This window comes from Neophocaena asiaeorientalis, unplaced genomic scaffold (genome assembly GCF_003031525.2).
Source record: "Neophocaena asiaeorientalis asiaeorientalis breed wild unplaced genomic scaffold, Neophocaena_asiaeorientalis_V1.1 scaffold93, whole genome shotgun sequence".
Classification (NCBI taxonomy): domain Eukaryota; kingdom Metazoa; phylum Chordata; class Mammalia; order Artiodactyla; family Phocoenidae; genus Neophocaena; species Neophocaena asiaeorientalis.
Genome location: NW_020174273.1, coordinates 2,157,573 through 2,181,977, shown reverse-complemented (window position 1 = coordinate 2,181,977; position 24,405 = coordinate 2,157,573). Strand labels below are relative to the sequence as shown.

Genomic DNA, 24,405 nt, shown 5'->3' with positions numbered 1-24,405 from the left:
GGCGCTTCCTGCCCGGGTGCCGGAGGGAAGCCGAGAGGAGTGAGGCCCCCCAGGGGCGCGCTGGGCTTCCCGGCGGGCCCGGCTGAGGATCCCCGACGCGGGCAGGCAGGTGCTGGAGTGCAGGGCCCGGCTTGCTGGCGACCAGGTGACGGGGCCCGAGCCGGGAAGGTACTGCGGCCCGGCACGCTCCTGGCTACAGTGGAGGGGAGCTGGGTTTGGGGCACCGAGAGAGGGGAAGAGCAGGGACGTCTGGACCCCCTTGGGGACCTGCCCAGAGCCTGCAGTCCGGGCGGGTCTGCCCTGCCCTTGGAATTTCTCAGTGAGTCTGTGGAGCTTGCTTATCTCAGCTGCTTGCTTCTAAGAGTGCTATTTGATGCCGCTGGCGGGATACCGTGCACTGCCTCTCGCTTCCCGTCAGCACTGCAGGGAGAAAGTGTGGGTCGGTCCCGGCCTCAGTCAGCCTCTACCTCTTCCTTGTAAATTCCCCTCTGTCGCTTTTCCCCCCTTTTATTTCACCCCCTCACCATCACCCTTTCGACTACCCTCCTGCTTTCCTCCTGGAGTTTTACTGTCAAGTTCATTCATTCATTCAGAAAATATTTTTTGAGCTCCTACTCAGTGCCAGGCACTGTTCTAAAACTGCTTGGGGGTATACATCAATGAACAAAACAAAGATCCCCGTTTTCCCGGAGCTTATCTGAGGGAGAGAGGGGTAAACAATGAATAAAATAGGTATAAGTAAATTATATGGTATATTAGAAGTTGAAAGTATCATGGGAAAAGAAAAGACCTCCTTCTCCTCCTTGCACAGTGGCATTTGAGCAAAGATTTGAAGGATGCTTGGGATCTGAGGGAAGAGTCTGGAGTGTTGGAGGGCCATCACGGAAACCAGCCCTGCAGAATCCAGGGGAGGAGGGGGAGAGTCCTAGGAGAGGAGGTGAGAGAGGTTACAACCTGTAGGCCTTGCTGAGAGCTTCTTGAGCTATAGCTCCCAATCCGAATGCCTAATTAGATGCATTTTCATTTTGGATTTCTGAAGGTTTTTTCCTGCTCCTCTCTCAGCACTTTAAACAGCAATGTGCAGAAGCATTAGCAAACTCTTCGGCTGTCTTCACACCTCTGTAGAGCAAAGGCAGGTGGGCTGTGGATGAGAGGGCTTGATCAAGGACCGCTTCTCTAAGACCACCTGTGGCCTGAAGCCTTTGCAAATATATCTTTAAATTCAAATGTGTGTCTTTTTTTCCAGTGGAGAGTACTCTTGAAATGGGTCTTATTTTTAGTCCTAATTTTTAAATAAAAACCACTTCCTCTGTAAGTGCTTGATAAGGAGTCAGGGTCATCTTGCATATTCAGCAGGCTCTCCTGTAGTATGGAGGGTAAGAAATGTGGTCAGTTTCTCTTTGTGTCTTTTTTGATGGAGACCTGGTTGAAACACAACTGAGCTTTTAACCTTTCCTCTTTAGGGAGACTAAACTACAAGTGGAAGGTCTTCTGAAATGTGGCCAGAGTTCCATAATGTTCAAATTTTTTATCCACCAAGAGCACATGTTGTAATTAGACATGTTTACCCTCTTTGCCCACAGCTCCTGATATGTTTCCTTTGAGGGATAATTAGGGAAGGGGAGTGGTTCAGCCCCAAAATAAGCCTGAAGTGGTCACATTTTTCAGATCCGTATAGTTGGCAGTTTTGTTTTCTTGCAAGAAAATAGTGCTGTGTAGACACTATGCTTCTTTGTTGAAATCTGTCTCAGAAAATATTTTGTAACAGAGGATAAGGCTCTGACCTAAATCATGGATGGTTTTTAGAAGATAAGGGAATGCGGGAGTAAGGAGACAATTCGCTGTTAAGTACAGTATAGCTTTTGCTAGCTATTACGTTATGGGAAATGCATGTGAGCAGCTTCCAGGTATAGCCTATGTGCCTCTGAGAGCACTGGGTCTGGTAACCTCTTGACTCAGGAGGAATCCTTCAGAACACTTTTCTGAAGACTGTCATTCTGCTGTTTCTATTCCTTTCCCTCACACTGCCCTCATCTTTACTGCTTGTCACGTGTGTTTGCCTATCACTGTCTTCTCTGTATGCTCTTTGTTTTTGTTAGCTGGGAAGTCGCAATTTCTCACGCACCTTTTTGCCGGTAGATCACTAAGCTTCCAGAACACCCTTCACGCCTTCACGGTGCAAAGTGCCTTATGATACCTGTGCCTGGTGATGAACTTGCTCTAGGCTGATCAGATCTTAGAAGATTTATCAACAGTTGCGTTCTGTATGCCAAAGAGGCTATCAAGAGCCAGCCCTTTCTATTAAAAACAGAAGGCTTAACTGGGTAAAATATTTGAAGATGAAGCTTATAAACATGATGGCTTATTTTTTTCATCTTGTGATCAGAAAGGATTGGCATTGGACAGCCTAAAATGAGGGGGGGGGAGTTAACTTCACCTGTTAAAACTGGATCTCTGCCACAGTAACTTGGCTCTTCTGTCATTGATTCTCCTAAATCAGTGAATGTGAAAGTTAAAATCCTGAGCTGTAATTTAGGATCTTTGGTCATGTTTTGTGAACTTTGCCCAGAGGGTTGCAGATCAGTAAATGGCGTAAATGGGAAGCTGATGGTTCTGGAAGCTGAAGTGAACGGCGGGGGAGAGAGCTGGGCCTATCTTGGTGGTACCCGATGGCTGGTACTTAAAAACATCTCAACACCTCCACCCCAGCTTAGCCGCAGACACAAGGTGCCTCTGTGCAGGGGAACCCTGGATGCTGAGCTCTGCTTCAGGGAGGTGTTTGGTTATAGTTTGGGTGCCAGATCCACTTTTCTTATTAAATAAAACACCTGTTTGAATTATTATTATTTCAGAAGTCGAAGTGGTCATTGTAGAAAAATAGGACAATATAGATAAGCAAACAAATTTTTTACAGAAAAATTATAAGCTTATTAACGACTTGGAATGTATCCTGTCAGATACGTGTGTAGATGTATGCATATGTTTTTTACCAAAACGGGACTAATACTGCTGATCACATTATTTTGTAATCTGCCCATTTCACCGGAAATGTATATTGTAAATGTCTTTCTATGCCCATTGTTAACCTATAACTTCATTTTAAATTAGACCCCTTTTCCTCAACAGAGACAGACAGTGTGATGGGGAGATGTTAGGTAGCGCGAAGAGCCCAAGAAAGTATTGTGTTTTTTTTTTTAATAAATGTATTTATTTGTTTGTTTATTTTGGCTGTGTTGGGTCTTTGTTGCTGTGCACAGGCTTTCTCTAGTTGCAGCGAACGGGGGCTGCTCTTCGTTGCGGTGTACAGGCTTCTCATTGCGGTGGCCTCGTTTGTTGCGGAGCATGGGCTCTAGGCGTGCGGGCCTCAGCAGTTGTGGCGTGTGGACTCAGTAGTTGTGGTTCGCAGGCCCTAGAGCGCAGGCTTGGTAGTTGTGGTGCACAGGCCCAGTTGCTCTGTGGCATGTGGGATCTTCCCGGACTGGGGCTCGAACCCATGTCCCCTGCATTGGCAGGTGGACTCCTAACCACTGCGCCACCAGGGAAACCCCAGTAGTGTGGTTTTTAAATGGTTTTCTAGTTAGTCACCTTCTCTGCTGCCGAATGACAATTCTGATTCTTTAAGACTGTCAGTTTTCTGCTCAGTTACCTGGAAATTGTAAGCACGGGTTTGGTAATTCATAGTGGTTAGAAATGCTTAGTGTCTGTACCTGGCAGCTTGTAAATAAAGGACCCTTAGGTGATCCTAAGAGAAAGTTCTGATTTAATAAGAGCCGGTTCCATTGTGATAAGGGAGCCAAATAAAAGCCTCAGGGTACTTGTGTGTTGTTCTCTGAAACTAAGACCAGGAAAAATTCAGCTTTTAGAGTTTGCTGTACTTCTGCCCATGTTTGTGTGGTATTCCAAATATGGTTAAGATGTACTTTCTAGTTGAGTTTAGGTCAGTGCTTGACTTGAATGCACTAATAATAGTTATTAATTACTTAGTTGTGGATTTTCAGACTTGGAAGAGAATTTAAAGATGATCCACTCCACCCCTGAACTCTTCCTCTGTTATGTTGATGTGAGTGAGGCCCAGCGGGGTTAATTGCCCTGCCCAGGGTACAGTGTTATTGTAGAACAGAGTTAAGAGCTGTCTCTGGAGGCCAGCAGTGCCTGTGGCTAAGCCAGACCCACAGCAGTTCAGGAAAGGTTTTATATAGATGTGGGGAGAAAAGGCAAGAAGAGACATGAAGATTGAGAAGGGTCCAAAAAACCCAGATTTAAGAGCCGATTTTTTTTTCCTTCTTACTGATCCCTCAGGGAAAAGAATGCATTCGATTGCCTCTTCCTCATTTAAGGCCATTTCTTTTGGTGGGGAGAAGTGAACCCATGATCCTGAATTCTTCCCAGAGATAGGACTGTAGGTATATATCAAAATAAACAAACCAAGAATTCACTGGTATCCATTAGGCACTTCTGTGTCCCAGAAACTGCTTATCTCATTTCACCTTCATCTGTCTTATGTGGCAGGTACTACCATTACCTCTCTTTTTTGTGTGTAGATGTGGAAAGTGAGACCCAGAGAAGTTAAGCAGCTTACTCAGGGTCACAGCTGGTGAAGGTTGCCGCCAGAATTTGAACTAGGGCCTTCTGACTCCAGGGCCATTCTCTTATCCCTCTATTTGTGAATGCAGGGAATATCATTAGTGAAACATGCTTATAGGCATGCCTGGTGTTTGCACGCTAGAGTGCTTTCTCATTCGTGTTCTCTAGCAGCGGTTTCTTTCTTGGCTTTTTTAGGTTCTCCACCAGGGGATTGTGAGCAGATATGGGGCTCGTTGGCGATACGGTTAATTTGTTCAACAGATACTTATTCAGCACCTACTAGTACCAGGCACTACTCTAAGATGTTGGGGATCCAAAACAGATGAAATGATTGAGATTATTTTTTGGTGGAACCCTCTCATATTGGACCGCTAATTTTGATGACTTTGATGGATCGATGACGAGAGGAGATTGGCTTAGCCTAAAACAGACCTCCTTCCTCAGTCCTAGCCGTAAAAAATACCTTTTAAAGCAAAATCTAGACCCATTACTTTAAGACTGTATAACTTTTTCTCCGTTCCAAACTAATTTTTTAATGGCAGAATTTTCTCCTTCAGCTTAGAGGTCATCCATAGTGATTTAACAGGCCATTAAAGGACATTCAAAGTTCTTCCTAAAATGACCACTTTCTTAGCTGTGGCTTGAGCCTGACGATCTGTCCAAATCTTCCGCTTTTTCTCTCCTGCATGTGCTTCCTGCGGCATCTCCCTGGGTCCCATCCAACACCACACAGCTTCTGCAGATAGAGCACCAAAGATGTCATGAGGCTATTGTCAAGCAACACTTCCTGCAGCCCATCAAGCAGCTGCCACACAGACAGCCCCCGTCTTAGCCAGCCTCTCTCTGCGCCCTGCTTCCGTCTCTGAAGCTAAAACCAGCACTGCTGTCAAAATCTTAGGCTGTGGGGAACGCATGCTTAGAAATTTAAAGTTCTAGATCCTTCTCTGAACATCCTCAACAGAATGTTTGATATCCTTTGACTGCTTCCATGTGAAGCCATCCTATGTCACAGCGTGCTTTAGAGAGAACTCAATTTTAGGGGGTCAGAAAATTTTTTTATCACTATAAAAGATGTATACCTTATTTTTATGATAAAGACAATGTTGCAGACTTTGGAAGTTAGAAAAATAAAACTACCCGTAATTATGGTACCCTAACCAAAGCAGTTATTTCCATTTTTTAGTTGTCTAGGCTTTGTCTGTGTCTTATATGGTTGCACTCATAATATGTGTAAAAATTTATAGCCTGCCCTGCGGTTGTTGTGTTTGAAGGTGGCACCGCTGATTCGCTTTGGCAGAGCAGAAACTTCGAGTCGTTTTTCCAGCAGGAAGCCTCCCTCAGTTTCCCATCAAGTTAAGCTTGTGACTTCTTATGTGCTTTATTTGGAGAACAGTGGGTTTGCAGTTTAATGAATCATTTACAGTAAACTTCTTGAGGTAGATGAGGAGGTAGGATTGAACTGGAATAATTCTGCTAACCTCTAATATTCTGCTGCTTTGGAAGGCAGAAGAGAGGAGGTGGAAATGGGAGAGGGACTCCAGGAGGGACTGAAGCTGCCCGAGAACCGGAAGGGCCGCAGGGCTTCCCCCTTTCCTTAATCCCCTCTGCATACGTTGGGTGTCACCCTCCAAGGAGAGCAAGCACTTGTCTTTGCTCTCCCTTGCTAGCTGTGTGTGAGGCCAGTCCTTTGAGCCTTGGTCATATTTCTACCCGAACAGTGGGAATAATAATACCCATCTTATCTGATAGGTATATGTGAACATTTATGAGTCTGAACTGTGACTGTTCACACAAAGCCCTCAGTGGAGTGCCTGGCGCCTGGGTAGCCTTCAGGAGATGTGGGCTTTCATTGTCACTGTTACTCAGGAGCCACCTGGATGGTTTCAGAAAGTACTTAATCGTCAATCTTAGAATACAGGATCTTTCCCAGCTAAGGTATTAATGACAGTGGAATATTTAGTTGTTGCGGTTGTTGCCATGGTATCATGCCGGGAAAGTTCACTGTGGTAACTCTTCCTTAGAGTGTTTTTCACCATCTCCGAAAGTTTCTTTTCTTCTTCTCTTTGTTCTTTTATACGTTTGAGAATGATTTGATTATGTTTTAAATTCCAAACCTAATGAGAACATTTAGCAGTTGACTTTTTTCATTGTTAACATTTGGCCTTTGACATTTTGCTAGATTCTTTCTGTGGACTTATTTTTTCGCTTCCCTCATTTCTGAGCCTCTCTATCATAGGCCAGATTTTGTCCATCACATCTGGTCAACGACTTAAGATACGAGTAAATAAAATCAGATTACCTCTGGGAGTAATAATTCTCTTTACCTACATCAAAGGCAGTTGCCAGACTGTGCTGTTTTGATTATATATGTAAACGCTTTTCCCTCCTGTGCCCCTTCGTCATTCCTTGTAGACCTAGCTGGTGGGCAGCCTTTCAGAGGTGGCATCTAAACCGTCACTTGTTTGCTTTGGGGGGAGACAATGGCTTCAGCCACGAGAAAAGCAGGGCCTGTGTATGAAAGCGCTGGCCACAGTGGTGAAATATTTTGAAGTCTACCTTTCCCTTGTGACAGATTGCCAACCCCTGTTTTAGGCAGTAGTCCTGAGCTGCTGGGGTTTTTTTCCTTTTGTTTTTGCTGAGAGAGTTTTTTAAGATTTCTGAGAATACATTTGAAGGGAATGATCCCAGTTTTTTAGACGAAAAATCTCACTGTGTTCCTACCTTTTCTCCATATATAAAATTGAATTCGTGTTTTGCTTTAATTTCTTGAGACGTACTTCCCAGTGTGACTTCACCTCTCCGAGCCTCCCTTTCCTCACCTGTGATGCTGGATGCCCATCTTCCCTGCAGGCTTATTTTGAGCATGAGAAGAAATACCAGGCACACCCAGCTTGGCACGTGATACGTGGCAGATACTCAACAACTGCTAGGTGCTTTTATTATTATTAACAAGAACTTGCATCAGAAGAATTACTGAGTGTGTCACTGCCATTTGCTAAGCACTGTGTTAGAATTAGGCGTGAAAAAGAAAATCGGCAGGCTGTGCACTCCGGAGGCTGACATTCTGCTGGAGAGATGGCAGGTCGACAGATGGCCGTGACGTGCAGAGGTAGGTGCTGCCTGTTGATGAGCGGGGAGCACACGACGCTCTCGGGCACGGAGGAGGGCCCACTGCTGCCTCTCCGCAGCATCTGGCCTCATTGGAAGGTTGCGTGGGACTTGGAAAGGGCAGCGTTGACGTGGGCTCCGCTCTGGGGAGGTGGGGGAGGATGCAGTGGGCAGGCAGGAGGCACAACTTGAAAGGCTTACAGGTGCGTGGGGACCAGGTGGTCAGACCATCTGTCCTCTCCCCTTGTATAAGGTGCGCGCGGAGGTGCAGGTGAGGCAGGTCCTGAAGAGTAGAATCCAGGGGCACCACTGGGACACGCCTGTTGTTCCCTGCTTTCTGTAGATGCTGCTTTACGCGTCCGTCTGGCTCTCGGTGAGCCTGTAGGCAGCTTCTCATTTGCCCCAGTTCCTCTTGCTCCAAGATGATGGAAAAGCTACTGCCCCAAGGCTTTTAGCTCCCTGCCAGCTACTCGGCTGACCTGGTATTTACGTAGCAGCTCTGGAGGGGGACCAGGAGGGGACGCACAGAAGGCAGCGCCATGTGTTTCTGCAGCTGCTGTTGGTCCCATCAGTTAGCTTCAGTGATAAGACTCTGACAGCCCCATGACTGCTCCCTGACACCTTTCCTCCAGCGCTTGTGCACATTCCAGCGCTGCCCTCTTCACTTTCAGTGTGATATGCGGGTTAGGAGCATGGCTTTGGAATTAGAGCTTTGCCCCTTGCTGTATGGATTTAAGCTGGGTATGTAACTTCTCTGAGCCTCAGTTTCCTGACCTGTGAGATGGGAATGAAAGTAACCCATACAAGTGACGTTAGTCTTAAGTGAGACAATCCGAGGAGAGTTGCTAAGTCAGCACAACTCGGCGTGTACTAAACACTTATGAAATGTTAACTGCTGTAGTTGCTGTTACTCTTCACCCCAGAAGCTGCAGCTGTGTGTCTTCATTCATGTGTTTGTTTCTTGGGCCAGCAGAGCAGGTCCCGATAATGGCAAGACTTGACCTACGTTCCGTTCGAGCGTTGTTCTTCGCTTGCACTCTCAGAGGCTTGTGTCTGGAGCCAGAGGTGCTGTCCCTCTTATTGGACCCTGCCATACCCACAGTGGGCGCCCTTTCCATTTCCCCTCCGGTACCGATTTCTTTTCCAGTGACTTGTTTCATTGGATTCATGGATTCCCTCTCCGTCCTCCTGTAACAGTATCTGTAACAGTATCTTCCCTTGTCTCAAGGGCTTCCAGGAGGACCTGGGGTTTGGGCAGCATGCTAGGTCCTGGGCCTGAAACTCCAGTTCAGCTCCACTTCCCACCTTCCTAGCTGCTGCCAGTGGCCCCCTCCTTCCCCAGTCACGTGTGGTCCAAACCAGTCGCAGTCCCCAGGGTGCCCTTTGAGAGGGGCCTCTGTGGTGGTCTGTCTTCATTTCCATTGCCACTCTTCCTGCTAGCATCTCCTCTCATGCCCGGGACCACCGACCACAGCTGCTTACCTGGTCTCTCCACCTGCCACTGCTCCCTTCTGCATCCCCCTCCCCGAGACACTCCTCCCATCACAGCCAGGCTCCTTTTAGACGCAGCCTTCACGTGTCATTTTCCTATTAAGAGTCCTCCATGCCCCCTGCCCCTACCACTGGTCCAAATATTAACGCACTTTCCAGGCTAACCCCAGGTTCTGACTGCTTCTGGTTTGTTGAAAGATAAGTAGCTTGGATTTGGGAGCCCTGGGCTCTGGCTGTTTCTTTTCTGTGTGTCCTTGAGGGAGCCCCTTCAACCTCTTTGGGTCTCATTTCCTGATTTATAGAGTTGGATTAGGCAAGTGTTTTTTTGTTTTTTGTTTTTTGTTTTTTTGCGGTACGCGGGCCTCTCACTGTTGTGGCCTCTCCCGTTGCGGAGCACGGGCTCCGGACGCGCAGGCTCAGCAGCCATGGCTCACGGGCCCAGCCGCTCCGCGGCATGTGGGATCTTGCCGGACCAGGGCACGAACCCGTGGCCCCTGCATCGGCAGGCGGCCTCTCAACCACTGCGCCACCAGGGAAGCCCATAGGCAAGTGTTTTTAAACATATTTTGTGCAAGGAACTTTTTTTTTTTTTTTTAAACAGCGTGGTTCTTGAACAACTTTTTCAAAATGCACTGTCCCAAGTGCTGCTCTGGAGACTGAGACAGGCCCCAGGGGTGGGGAAGGGTGTGTGTGTGTCAGGGTGGGAGCGGGGACCTGCAGCAGGGACCTGTGTTCTTTCTGTTAACTATGATCTCTTCCTTCAGCCCCTGTGGAGAACTGCTATTTCAAATGAAATAATAAAGGAAGCCCCACAATAGAGAAAGACCAGAAGAGAGAGGGTATGAGAGGTACAGTGTGAAAAGCCCCAGACCAGGCAGTACCGAAGGCTCTTGTTACTTCAGCCTCTTTGCATTCTCAAGTCTTTGCTCGTAACTAGCTGCCGTCCTCCTTTTAGCCGTGATACAGGCTGTCTATAGCTCTGGGTTTTGGTGATGCCATTTGAGTGTTTATTCTCTACTCCTTTGTGTATAATTGTTCTATGTCTGTGGCTCTTATTTCCCCAACAGAGCTGTAAGCTCCTTGAGGGCAGGGCTGTAGTGCTGGCCACTCAGTGTGGCCTTGTGGAGCTCAGGCTGGCTTCAGAGAGGGCTGAATGGACTGTGGCCCAGGGCCATGCCTGGAGAGGGCCTCAGAGGGTAGCTGGTGGGAGCTTCACTCAGAGGTCATTTTTTTTTTTTTTTTTAGAACACAACATTTGAACATTTATTTAACTTTCTTTTATACTTACTTAGGGTTATAAATTCCAAATATATCACTTTTAATTTTTGTTTACATCCCTGTCATTGAAGATGGCAAATGTTAACCAAAACAAGTCCCTGCAAAGTCACATGACCAAGGGCCTGGCTACAAGAAGAACAAAGAGTTAAAGTCCATGATGCAGTTTACCAGACAATGATGCAGAGATGAGTTTGCAAGGAGCTAGCATTCTGGCTGGAGTGGTGGAAGGAGGAGAGTGGGCACTGATTGTGGTATGTGCTACAAAGAAGTACAAAGAAACAAAAATAAAATACATTACTGTGGACTCCATTTACTCAGAGGTCGTTTTTATTTCTCCTGCAGAGTGATTTGGGGGAGTTGAGGTTGAGAACTAGGTGAGGAACTTCAGTGTGATTGCTGACTCTACTCTTGGTCTTTGTGCCCCAAGAGTCTGCTTTGGCCTGAGATGCTTTGCCTAAAAATACCCCTTTTCGCTGTCACTGTGGCGCTTAGTTTGGTAAGCTGGTGACCTGTGTGGACACCTGAAGCCCAGCTGTTCCCCATGATGTGTCTCCAGCTGCTCTTTGCTTCCTTAGGCAGCTTCCCTTCCAACAAGCGAGCAGACCCTCTCTGTTGGAATTAAGCCAGCTTTTTGTTGAGGTCAGATCTGTGGGTTCTGAGGCTTACACTGCTATGGTGGGTCTTACCATTTACACTCTAGCCTGAGGTTCTTAATAGGGAGAATGTGCTAAAGTGTTTGGATTATTTAAAGGCCTGGGGAATGCCTGGTTAAGAGTGATCCTTGCTAAGAAGCATGAGTAATCCTTTCACTGCTGTTCAGTAAATGATGAGCTGTCAGAACAGGTGAGGGCTTTAGTTTGGATCTTGGTGAGCAGTTACTTTCTTCCTTCAAAAAGAAAAAATCTGAGGTAGGGGAAAAAAGCAGTAAATCTAAATGTGAGAAAAAGGACTTAGAATGACACATGGGTAAGTTGTTTTTTGTGTTTTTTTTCACACACACATACTGTATTTTATTTTTTACAAGAATGAGTAAGTATTGCTTAGCTCTTGGGGTAAGGGTGCTGTCTGAGGTTGTTGCCTATTTCCCTGTCCTGTATGTATTTTTTTTTTTTTTTTGCGGTACGCGGGCCTCTCACTGCTGTGGCCACTCCTGTTGCGGAGCACAGGCTCCGGATGCACAGGCTCGGCGGCCATGGCTCACGGGCCCAGCCGCTCTGCGGCACGTGGGATCTTCCTGGACCGGGGCACAAACCCGTGTCCCCTGCATCGGCAGGTGGACTCTCAACCACTGCGCCACCAGGGAAGCCCGAGTTATGTCTTAATAAAGCTTTTACAAAACACAGTTTAAGAATCAGGACTAAACTTGGTATCAGAAGTCCTGAGTTCTGGCTTCACCACCTATTTAGCCCTGTGAGCCCAGGTACATTATTTAACCTCTTGGAGCTTCATTGGCCTTATCTGTAAAGTGGGGATGAAAATTCCTTACAGGACTGTTGTCAAAATAAATGACGTAGAACATGTGAAACAGGACATAGTAAAACCTCCAGCAAATTATATATTTCCGTGTTTGAGTTAGACATATATTTCCGCGGGTAACAGATGCTTAGTCTGAAGTGCTCTTGAGAGTTCCCAGCTCGCCCTGTGAAGTGAACATGTATTGTGACTGAGAACTGATTTGCATGATGAGTAAACAGCAGAGTCCTTAAGGACTAGGTCCCAACCCTGCCCCGCATCTGTGCTCTTGGAACCTTGAGTCCAGACAGCGATCGTTAGTTCGCCTCTTACTGCATGTCTGCTCCCCTGGCTTCAGGTGCTGCTGATGTGCTTTATTGTCAGAGTAGTTGTTGCTTGTATCCAACTGCCAAGGCAGTGTAAAGTTAGTAGAGTGGAGCTGTGGTCAGTGGCAAAGCTGGTACCTGATCAGGCTGGCTCGGAAGGGAGCGGAGCCCCCTGGCCAGGAGCGGGGAACCAGCAGCCCTGGGAATCAGCTCCAGGGAACAAATCTTATTTTGATTTCTCTAGCTTCCTAGACCAGGACAGTAGATAGATCCACTTAAGTCTCTAGTCTCTATCCTCAGTGATAAGGCTTCCGATTTAAAGTCTGTCTTTGAATGTGCCCCTGCCCTACTCATGAGACTAGAATGTGTTTCAGGAAGCCAGCTAACGGAGAGGTGTGGGAAAGGTCAGTAATACCTGCCACTAATCACATACTTAGGTAGTAATTTTTATTTATTTTATTTATTTATTTTTGGCTGCGTTGGGTCTTGGTGCTGCGCGTGGACTTTCTCTAGTTGCGGTGAGCAGGGGCTACTCTTTGTTGCGGTGCGCGGGCTTCTCATTGCTGTGGCTTCTCTTTGTTACGGAGCGTGGGCTCTAGGCGCACGGGCTCAGTAGCTGTGGCTCGTGGGCTCTAGAGCGCAGGCTCAGCAGTTGTGGTGCACATGCTTAGTTGCTCCATGGCATGTGGGATCTTCCTGGACCAGGGCTCGAACCTGTGTCCCTGGCATTGGCAGGCAAATTCTTAATCACTGTGCCACCAGGGAAGCCCTACTTATTTATTTAGCTGGCTCTTAGTTGCGGCACACGGGATCTTTTAGTTATGGCATGTGGGCTCTTAGTTGTGGCATTCAGGGTCTAGTTCCCTGACCAGGGATTGAACCTGAGCCCCCTGCACTGGGAGTGCAGAGTCTTAACTGCTGGACCACCAGGGAAGGCCCGAGAAAGCTTTGCAGAGGACTTGAACTATGTGGACAGTGGACTGGACGAATTGGGTGGGCGGGACAGGGGAGAGCGGACTGTGGGGTCCAGCGGCTGCGCCGGGGGCTGGATGGCGGGAGCAAGACTCTGATCGTGGGGGTGCGCAAGGTGCGTGCTGGCGGCTGGAAGGAAGAGCAGCAGCAGAGAAGGACGGGCGTGGACAGACTCTAGAACTGTTAAGGAAGCAGAGCAGACAGGATCATGAGAGGCAGGGGATAGCTGAGAATGACTGCTGGGTGTACGGTAGGGCCAGAGTCCAAAGGACAGCAGGTTCGGCGAGGGGCGGGGGAAAATGATGAGCTGACTTAGAAATGTGAATTTGGAGGATCTGAGGGACATTACAGTGCATGAGGCCAGGAGGCTGTTTGGGGTCTAGATCTGGAGCTCTGAAGAGAGATCTGGGGTAAAGATACATTTGAAGGGAGGAGGGTTGTCAGCATATGTTGTGGGAGAGCTTCTCCAAGGAACAGAGGTCCTGTGGACCCCGCCCAGAAAGGAGATGAGGAAGAGCAGCCAGCCAGAGTGTTGGTCGTTTGGCCCAGACGCATTTCTGCTGATTTTCAGGGCTCTAAATGACACTTCCTGAGGGTAGCAGTCTCCGAATGCGGTTAGGTGTGTCTGCTGTGTTGCTGTTGTGGCCTCCTGCACAGCGTAGCAGTGTACACGAGTCATTACTGTTGCTTGTGCTGTGGTCAGACTCCCATGTACTCTGAGGAGGTCAGGGCTGTGCCTTGTGTTCACATCTGCTTTTGCTGTGCTGGTACAGCAGGTGCCTAAGAAATGACAGTTCGGTCAGTGAAAGAGTGCCTGAAAGGCCAGGGAGAGGAAACGGTGTCCTTGGGGAGGATGTGGTCGGCGGACAGGAGCAGGCTTATTGTAGTGAAGGGCATGGCTCTAGACAGGCAAACCCAGGCTCAAGTCTCGCTTCACTTAACCTTGGTCAACCTCATTTTCCCCATCTCTAAAATGGGAACAGTAATGGCAGTTAACAGTTGTAAGGATTAAGTGAGATGATGCGTACAGATAACCTTCTGCAGGTGTCTAATGTTTACTGCACTGAATACCCAGTTTTCCAGTTATTTTTTTTTTGTCTATCTAAACATCTTAAGGGCAGAAGTCAGTTCTTCATCTTTTTACACCGGGCATTTGGTAGTTAGGTTACTCAGGAGCTGTTGAAATGAATTGGTATCTATTGGCAGTGGATCATCTTGCACCTCTGAGTAACCAGACATACAGCTCGAGTGTTGACTCACTGGTTTCGCTGCACAGGCTCATGGGAACCCTGTGCTTTGGGCCACGCCTTCTCAGAGACGTAGTTCTGAGAGGAGATCAGATGGACACCTCGTAATTGCTGGGCCACCTGTATGAGGTGGGTCGCAGTGGGTGTGTCTCCTTTGGGCCACAGGCTTGCTGGAGAATGGGTGGCAGTTCTCACGTCTCGTCTGGCACAGATGTGGCCAGAATAGGAGTGCTTCTGGCTCTGCACGGGGCAAGTTTCTTAGATGTGAGGGCAGTGGCAGCTGCGTGTCCTGGGAATTGTTGATACTCACCGCGGCAGCAGGAACAGATGTAGGTCCTTTTGACCTGTGGGGTAAAATGTGCGGAAACTGGAAGACTTGCTGTTCATGCCCTTTACCCTCTTTTTAAGCTAAAAGAAACAAACATAAAAAAGTAGCCATAGCATTAGGGTAAATGTTGAAATAGGAATTAACCCAAAAACCCCAACCTTGATCCTCGCACTCTGGCAGAACTACCCTCCATTTATCTTCATGCCGCTGTTCTAACTGAATTCAGGCCACTGAGATACCCTAGTTTTGAAGACTTGGACATTCTTTGACCAGTGCCAGCAGTCTCTGCTGTTCTTTTGTGCCATAATAGCAAGCTTTGTCCACACTCAGATGGAGTAGCAAGAGGTGCTGCACAAACCACAGGGATGGTGTTTAACGCCCCATTTGTTGAAAATTTGCATCATTTTCAAATGAGTTCCTTTTCAGGCCTCTTGCAGAGAAAAGTCTGTCAGCATAACTAGTGGAACCAGTTCTGCTTGATTGTTAAAGAACTGTACTTTGCTAGCCCTCTTTTCTTACACATTGAGCGTGATACTTAATTGGGGTCAGTAAGGACTTTTGTCCACGTGTCATGGCTCTGGAAGTACGATGGTGACCATTTCCTGATGAGGCAGCTGGGCAGGGAGGATCAGGGTTGAAGGGTAGTGGGATGGAAGGAGCAAAGGGTTAAGGGGGACTCCGGGCCCTTCCCCGAAACCAGGTGACAGTTTCAGAAGCTCCCGCTGCTCCAGAGAACAGGGCTAGTGCAGAGGCAGCTGTCCCTGGATGCTGGTTGAATTTCCTGGGAGATCCTGGGATGATGCCAGGCCCATCCACGGCACCTGCTCTCCTGCAGTTCTTACTGGACAGCCTTCATGACTTCTAGTCTTTCTGGATTAATACCACGTACATGACAGCCTTTAATGGAATGTTCTTTACAGTATGATGAGAGCATTTGGTGATGCCACCCACGTCAAAGCCCAAGCCTAGATATTGTCTCTTAATCTCCCTCCCATGTGTCTCTCTGGTTCCTGCTGGAGTGTTTTTAAAAACCTCTCATTACCTAAAGCCATTCTTAATTAAATTACTCAACGAAATCTTCTGAGCACTTACTGTTTGCAAGGCCTGTATTGGATTCTGGGACAATATGGCAAGCAAAAAACCAGACAGAGGACCTGCCCTCAAATAGTTTATAGATTGGTGGGGAGATAGACTTAAATAATTACATAAATAAATGTGAAATTGCAATTATGACAAGTGCTAGGAGGGAGAGATACACAGGGCTGTAAGAACGTGGAAACAGAGAGGGCTCCGCAGAGGAAATGACCCTTGTCCTGAGGTCCAATGGATACTTAAGATTCACAGGGCAAGGAGGGAAAGGAGACGCATTCCAAGCAGAAGGAACTTGGTCTTCAGATAGGAAGGGGCTTGGCAGGCACGAGAGGCTGAAGGAAGGCCAATGTGGCCAACATGCAGACTGAGGAGGAGGTTGGTGGGAGAGCAGGGTGGACCAGGAGGTGGGGACCAGGCTGTGCAGCGCCTCCTTGCAGGCTTCATCAGGTTGTTGCCCTCCTCCCACCAGTAATCCCGAGCAGACCGTGCTTTAGGTGGAGAATGCATAAGAAAGAGGCAGATGCAGGTCGAGCAGGTGCAAAGCTGTTGCAGTGGTCCGGGTGGGAGATGATGGTAGCTTGGACCAGGGTGGTGCTGTGGAGGTAAGAGAGGAGCATGGGTTGTGGGCATATGTAATGGGCGGTACTGATCGGATTTGGTGGTGAAGGACTGGGTACTGAGGGTGAAGGAGAAGGAGGTGTAAGGGGGGCTCTTAGGATGACATGCTCTTGAAGGGGGAAGCACTGGGTAGCCCAGACTGTACATAGCAGTGTTATTTGCGGTTGGAGCCTTCCCTGGAGTGTGGTACATCGAAGATTCCTGCTGAACTCCTGAGGGTTGGTTGGGGTGACACCCAGAGACCAAGGCCTTGGAGGACCCAGTGGAGTGAGTCATAGGAGGTGAGCTCTCAGCTGGTGTTGAGGAAGCCCCCGAGTTCTTCCCCACGTAGCAGCCATTACTCCTGGGGGGTAGATGTGTTTTGTTTTCTTGCTTCTGTCCTTTCAGCCTCTGTTTGCCTCTCCAAAACAATTTTAGGCTTTCCCTGGGCTCTTTCATTGATGCTTGCTTTGACCTGGTTTCAGGTGGGTCTAGCAGATACATTCACTGATCTTTCTGTCCCATTTTCCTTTCTTTGTTCGTTCCACAGAAGAGGTAGTGTGGCATCATGTAAGAACACAGGCTGAGCCAGCTACCAGGTTTGACCTCTGCTTCCACCACATTCTAGCTGGGTGTCTGCTTCATCTGCAGAGTTGGAGGTAACAGTGGCTGTAAGAGCCCTACTCCAAGGCTTGCTGTGAGAATTAACTGAGTTAATAAGTATAAAGCCCTTTCAACGATGCCTGCCACAAAGGCTCTAGAAATGTGTCATCATTATTCACCTCTCAGCCTCAGTAAGGGCTGGCCCTGGAAAGTAGCCACTTTGGCATTCATAGCGTGGACACTTGTGATTTCTGCAGTCTGCAAGTGACCCCTGAGTCACGATGTAGTAATCTGTGATGTCAGTAAGGAAGAGATTGTATTTATTTATTTATTTGCGGTACGCGGGCCTCTCACTGCTGTGGCCTCTCCCGTTGTGGAGCACAGGCTCCGGACGCACAGGCTCAGCGGCCATGGCTCACGGGCCCAGCCGCTCTGCGGCATGTGGGATCTTCCCGGACCGGGGCACGAACCCGTGTCCCCTGCATCGGCAGGCGGACAAAGATTGTATTTACTCATCCAATTGTGAAGGTCAGGTTGGACAGCCTTTAATCACTCATCCAGTAAATTTGCTCATGAAGGCAACAGCTTATACACATTGAGAACTCAGCATGGTCAGGAGTAGAACATACACGTGGAAATCTCGTCATGTCCTGTAACCCACTTTAAGATCCATGTCCAGGGCTTCCCTGGTGGCGCAGTGGTTGAGAGCCCGCCTGCCGATGCAGGGGACACGGGTTCGTGCCCCGGTCTGGGAAGATCCCACATGCCGCGGAGCGGCTGGGCCCGTGAGCCATGGCCGCTGAGCCTGCGTGTCCGGAGCCTGTGCTCCACAACGGGAGAGGCCACGGCAGTGAGAGGCCCGTGTACCGAAAAAAAAAAAAGATCCATGTCCAGATTCAGCGCATCCAGACGTGGACTGTACCTTACTGTTAACCCTTTCCCCTCTTCTCCATTCAACTATGCTCGTTCTCCCCGGATCAACAACAAAAACTTTGAAATATTATCTCCGTATTTGTGCTTTCTGTGTTTTTCTTGTGGAGTTCAAAAAGCTACTGTAAAAATACGGAGGCAAAGGAGCTGTGGGACATAGCTGATGAGTACTCTCCATTCTGCGCTTCCTGCCTTCTCCCTACCACCCATACACGTCGCTTCCCAAAGTAAAGGAAAAAATTCACTTTTTTTGAGGGGAGGGTTTCTTTATGATTCCTCTTTGCATACCCTGACTTACTGGAGTCCTCTAGGTTATTTCTCTTCTCAGGACTGGTGTTTTTTTGTTTGTTTTTTTTTTAAGTGGTACGTGGGCCTCTCACTGTTGTGGCCTCTCCCGTTGCGGAGCACAGGCTCTGGTCGCGCAGGCTCAGCGGCCATGGCTCACGGGCCCAGCCGCTCCGCGGCATGTGGGATCCTCCTGGACCGGGGCATGAACCCGTGACCCCTGCATCGGCAGGCGGGCTCTCAACCACAGTGCCACCAGGGAAGCCCTACTCTTTTGGTCTTATAGTGGGTTCAAAGTACTTTCTATTGCAGAAGAAAAGACACCAAAGGACAGGACCTAAGGCATTGTAGAAAACAAATCCTATTAACAGAAAAGTGCCGTTTCTTTTTCTATGACTTCAGATATTACTGTGCAGTCCAAGTCAAATGGAATTAGGACCAACCTGGATGTTGCTAATTGCAGGAGTTTCTGATCCACAAAAAAAAAAAAAAAAATTGAGAAGCCTCCTGAGTGGTTCAATTTAGTTTCATGTGGGAAACAGGATTGAGAGAGAAGCAGAAATTATTCTACTCAGAATCTTGAATCATTGCAACTCTTAAGTAGTATGTTGGACTTCTTTGTTTGGTCATCAAAAGAAAGGAGGAGAAAAAAGAAAGGAATCAAGAAGCATAGATTCTGCTGGGTCCAACAGTTGTAACAACTCCCATTTACTGAATATATATGCCAGATGTTTACACCCTTTTCTCTTCATGTCCTCATACTGAGGTGGTATTGTTTCCATTCACACAGGAGGAAACCAAAGCTCAGGTTAAATGGCAAGCCCAAGTTCATGTCTGTAGGTACCAGAGCTGGGTTTGGACTGTGGCCTCAAGTCTGTATTGTTTGTTTTCAGTACATGCACAGAGAGAAGTTTGGAGAAGCCAGGGGAAAGACAAAACTTAAATTGTCAGTACTAGGCTGTGTTAAAAATACAACTCTCTGCTTTAAAAAAAAGTAAATTTTGTTCAAAGATACACATGGATTCCCACTTAATATGTAGATGCAAATGAATTTCTCCCCTCAGATTTTCTATTTTAGCGGAGAAAACAGGGTATTAAGTGTCCATTTTAGACCAGTGGAGCGACTTGGAGGAAATAAAATGTTTGTGTTATGTCTTTTTAGCACTTGGTGCCAGATGTGATAGAAGGAAATTGTGTTTTGGAACCTTTAGGGATGTTATGTTGCCTCTTGGAATTTGCCCTTCTGGCTGGATAAAATTAAACCGAGAATAACAACTTCGGTTTTTGACTCAGAGCCCTTGTAAGCAGTGAAGGGTTGATGTGAACATTTATAAGCATTTTGGCCTATGAGAGCTTCATCGTAGAGACCCCCGCTCCATTCTTCTCAAGGTCAGTGATCATCTGGCAGGGCCCTTCCCTTTTTGTGCCTTTGCTGAGGGGCCCTAGGTCCATCACACTTTCGAGATGTGCGCATTCTGAATGTGAACTTGGTAGGAAACTAGTTTTTGAGAACCAGTGGAATGGAAACGACCAGGCTGCTTTGCAGCTTCTCAGCAGATTCTCAGGAGTGTAGCTGATGTTAGCTTTCACGTGCTTTTGTCCTGTATGAGGCAAATCCTTGTACAGTGGAGTGCAGTTTTCTCAAGGGAAGTTTTCTGATTTGTTCTAATCAGTTTTGTAACAGGAGACTGGTTTTCTGTTATACGCAATGGCTGTGATGACTTTTTTTCTTTTGTGGTAGGAAACTGGAGACCATGTTTATTGGAACTAGGACACAGCAGTGGGGAATGTGGGCTCTGGAGTTAGTCGGGGCTTGGGCCGAACCCTTGGTTAGTGACTTATTTTCCTATAAAAGGGAAGTTCCTGAACCTCTTTAAGCCTAAGTTTCTTCACCTGTAAAATGGAGATAACGCCAGTCCTAGAGTTGTTGTGAGGATTAATGAGGTACTAATGAAGTATACTTACCTGGCACATCATAGAGCTTAATAAATGCTGGCTCTTATCATTATAGTTAAAAGCATCTGGTCGAAGGGGAAGCTGGGACTGACAGCTTGGGGAGTGCACAAACTTGGACACACCTGTCTTTACTGCTCAGAAGTCTTTTTCACTTTGTGATTTTCAGCAGTGTTCCAAATAGATGAGATTGCTGCACGGTCTGTGTTTTGGATAAGTAAAGTCTTGTGATTTGTTTCATGGCATTCGAGGCAGGGGCTCACATGCACTGGATGGTTAGATTATTTTTGGATGCTGGCTTGTCAGCAGCGGTGTGTATCTTACTGCATTATTCTGACCTCTCCTTTCCCTCTCTGCAGCTGAAGGAAGTCTGATGAATAGTGGCAGCTTTAGTAGGAAGTCGAGCACTGTTAGGAATCTTGGTGGTTTTTCTGTCACCCTAGCCAGTGTTGAAATTCCCACACACTTCATGAGATATGTGACTCCTCCGTGACTTAGCTGCTTGGTGGGTTTTCCCTTTTCACAGATCAATTTTTGGTCAGCATCTTGTTGCCAACATCAGAACGTATTTAACATTATTCTAGAGAAGAGGAATCCCTACTTTTAAAATGAAAAATGTGTACTAAGCTTCTGGGGCATTTTACAAAGACGAGGGTGAGTGGGGAAAATGTCTCCAGTCATTTCCTTTTTTTTCTCCCAGGAAATGCTTCTGGTGGATTCATTTTCATCCCTTGAGAACATGCCATGTTGTGACAGTGTTTTAGAATGGAGAACAGGTCTGTGGCAGTCTTCCTTTGCCATTTCTAGTGAGGGAAAGCCACCAGGGACCCTGCCTCCTTCCTGGGCGCGAATACTCAGGCTCACGAAGCAGGCAGTGCAGCTCCCGCTTCCCTTCTCCCCTGCCAGTCTTACTCGTGAGATTGGTGGCTCTGACATCGATTCCTAATCCTGCGGCCCCCGGATATATTGCACGTTGACATGCTGCATGACGTGATTCTGTCACCTGTGGTTTCTCAGTTGTTAGTGCAGTTGGTCTAAGTTGATGCCGTTGGTGACAATCATCAGAACCACTGTAGGTAGTTTTTGCTAACGAGAGGATCCATTTATAAAGATACAGGTGTGGTTCATGGAACTGTGGGCCAGAGGCGAGGGTGGGCCTCGCTAGAGCCTGGAAAGCCATGGAGTCCAGGCTGTGACTGCTTGTGTGTCTGGGTTGGGCTTTTATCTCCACGTATCTTCTTCACGTGTCTCATTCTTTGCAGAACAGCTTTCTCTGTGGCTCCATATTTGTGGCCAAATCTGCAAGTCTGTGGTTGAAGCAGCCAGTTTGATTAGCTTCTCTTGGCCCTTCAGCCAAATTAATGGGGAGATAAAACGATTAGCCGTTTGCTGGTACTGCTGTCTGTTAGCCCACGCAGGTAATGGGGAGGCGGTGACTCTCTCCTGGAGGTGGGGCACAGGGGACAGTTGTCTGGGGAAGGGGCGTTTGGGGTAGGACAGAGTTCTAAAAGATGTCTCCTCATTGTCTTGTTTATGGAATGTAAACAAAGAATATCACTAACCATTTCAAGAATTGATGTATGTAGGTAGTTTGGGGTAGTATAACATCTTTATTATCGGAAGATGATACTTCCTCGGATGTAACAAAAGGGTAGTCTTCTCCGTGCTGGCTTCAGTTCCAAGCACTAAAGATGATTGCTAGAGTTTTCTAACAGCTGATTGAATTTAATGAATAGCTTTGCTTTCCTCAGAGAAAGATGATAAACCTGTCAAAAATACTTGTGCTTTAATTTAGTTCTTTGTCAATGACAGATGATGAAAACTCTCAATGAGAATTTCTAAGTTACCAAAACACTCATAGCATTTACATATGCAAAAATAGTCGCTCTTGTGTAACCTAGAGCAGTGCATCAGGATCATCTGGGGAGCTTCTACAAAACCTGAGGCTGAGCTGCATCCCCCGCACTCTGATTCCTCAGGCTTGTGTTGGGGCCTGAGTGTCTGCAGGCTCCCCAGATGATCTGACGCTCCACAGGTTTGAGAACGCTGCCTCAGAGAGGCTTGATTTATTGGCATCTCCTGGGATGGAAATCATAGTCGTCTCCAAAACAGACCACACGCAAAACAGGTTCTGTGAAGACACCATGACTTTGCTCTTGTTCTTCAGCCTCAGGACGGGCTGTCTGGGCTCTCCCTGCCTCAGACGTACCCAAGTTTCTTCTAGTGCCCTGCTTCAGTCTGAATCAACAAATTCAGAAAACTCATGCCAACCAGGCACTTCTACCCAAAACAAACCAAAAATATTCCATTTTTATTTGTTGACAGAGCTGGTTTTGTGTTGTAGAATTTCCCACAGTCAGGATTTGATTGGTTGCATCCCCATGGTGTCATTTAACATGTTTCTCTGTCCCGGTATTCAACCTGTAAATTGGAAGGTTGACATAGCAGCTCAAGTAGATTGAGATAGATATTTTGCCAAGAATTCTTCATAGATGGTGTGGTAGGTTGATGAGGGGGCCCAACATGCCTCTCTTTTTGTTACATTAACAGTCATTCTTTTTCCAGTTTTTTACTTTATGATATTTTTTATTCTTATTATGGAAAAATTTGATTTTGACCCACGAAATTGATTTACAACCCACTAATAGATACAAGCCCTAGTTGGAGAAACACTGTCCTAGAGAGGGAGATAAGCATGCACATGGGTACTTAAAAAGTAATATTATAGGTGCTAACAGAAGAATGTATAACATGAATATTCTAGTATGGGGATAAATTTGTTTATGAAAGTGATGAAAATCTACATAAAGATGTAACCCCTGTTGAACGTCTTAAAGTTAACAGCCATTTATGATTGTTGTTTTGGTCCATTAATTCATTAAGCATTGCTAATTATCTTTGAATATCTGATAAACACTGAACCCAGCATAGAAGCATTTGAAGGTATTTTTATTGAGAAACAGTGACACAGAACCTGGCCTTGATTCCTTATTAGAAGTGATTGCATCCCATTGCACTGCCGTATGGTTTTCGGTAACTTAGAATGAGGAAATATGTTCCCGGCCTCCTGTACTGAGCCCTGGTATGCTGCAGAGTGGATGGCTCACTATTGACTTGATACATTCATATTGGGTTGGCCAAAAAGTGCCTTTGGTTTTTAAGTAAAACTAAAAGACTTATTTTTCATTTTCACAAAGAACTTTATTGAATAACGTATTCACCATTTTGTCCCACTACCTTCTGCCATTTTCAGGCAACTTCATAATTCCATCTTCCCAAAACCTTTTATCTTTTTGAGCAAAGAACTGTTCCAGTTGCCTTTTACAGTCTTCCAGGGAATTGAAATTTTTTCCACTAAGAGAATTTTATAAAGACCAAAATATATAAGGGGAAATTCGAAGGCACAACGTCTGGTGAATACGGCAGATGAATCAGAACTTCCCAGCCAAGCTATAACAGTTTTTGCCTGGTCATCAAAGAAACATGCAGTCTTGCGTTATCCTGATGGACGATGATGTGTTTTCTGTTGAGTAATTCTGGACGCTTTTCATCAAATGCTGCTTTCAGTTGATCTAACTGGGAGCAGTACTTGTTGGAATTAATTGTTTGGTTTTCCAGAAGGAGCTCATCGTAAAGGACTCCCTTCCAGTCCCACCATATACACATCACCTTCTTAGTTGTTTTTTTTTAATTATTATTTTTATTTTTGGCTGCATTGGGTCTTCATTGCTGTGCGCGGGCTTTCTCTAGTTGCGGTGTGCGGGCTTCTCACTGCGGTGGCTTCTCTTGTTGTGGAGCACAGGGTCTAGGTGCGCGGGCTTATAGAGCACAGGCTCAGTAGTTGTGACGCATGGGCTTAGTTGCTCTGCGGCATGTGGGATCTTCCCGGACCAAGGCTCGAACCCGTGTACCCTGCATTGGCAGGCGGATTCTTAACCACTGCACCACCAGGGAAGTCCCAACATCACCTTCTTTGGTTGAAGACCAGCCTTTGGTGTGGTTGGTGGTGGTTCATTTTGCTTACCCCACGATCTCTTCAGTTCCACATTATTCTACAGTATCCACTTTTCATCGCCCGTCACAATTTGTTTTAAAAACAGAACATTTTCATTACATTTAAGTGGAGAATCGCTTGCAGAAATACGGTCAGGAAGGTATT

General features: G+C 46.8%; 1 protein-coding gene across 1 annotated transcript in view; it reads left to right on the top strand.

The window, feature by feature from the left end:
* The window catches only part of MTMR12 (myotubularin related protein 12), a 64,952-nt gene that overhangs the window by 241 nt on the left and 40,306 nt on the right, over positions 1-24,405 (top strand). The gene's annotated exons all lie outside the window — the stretch shown is intronic.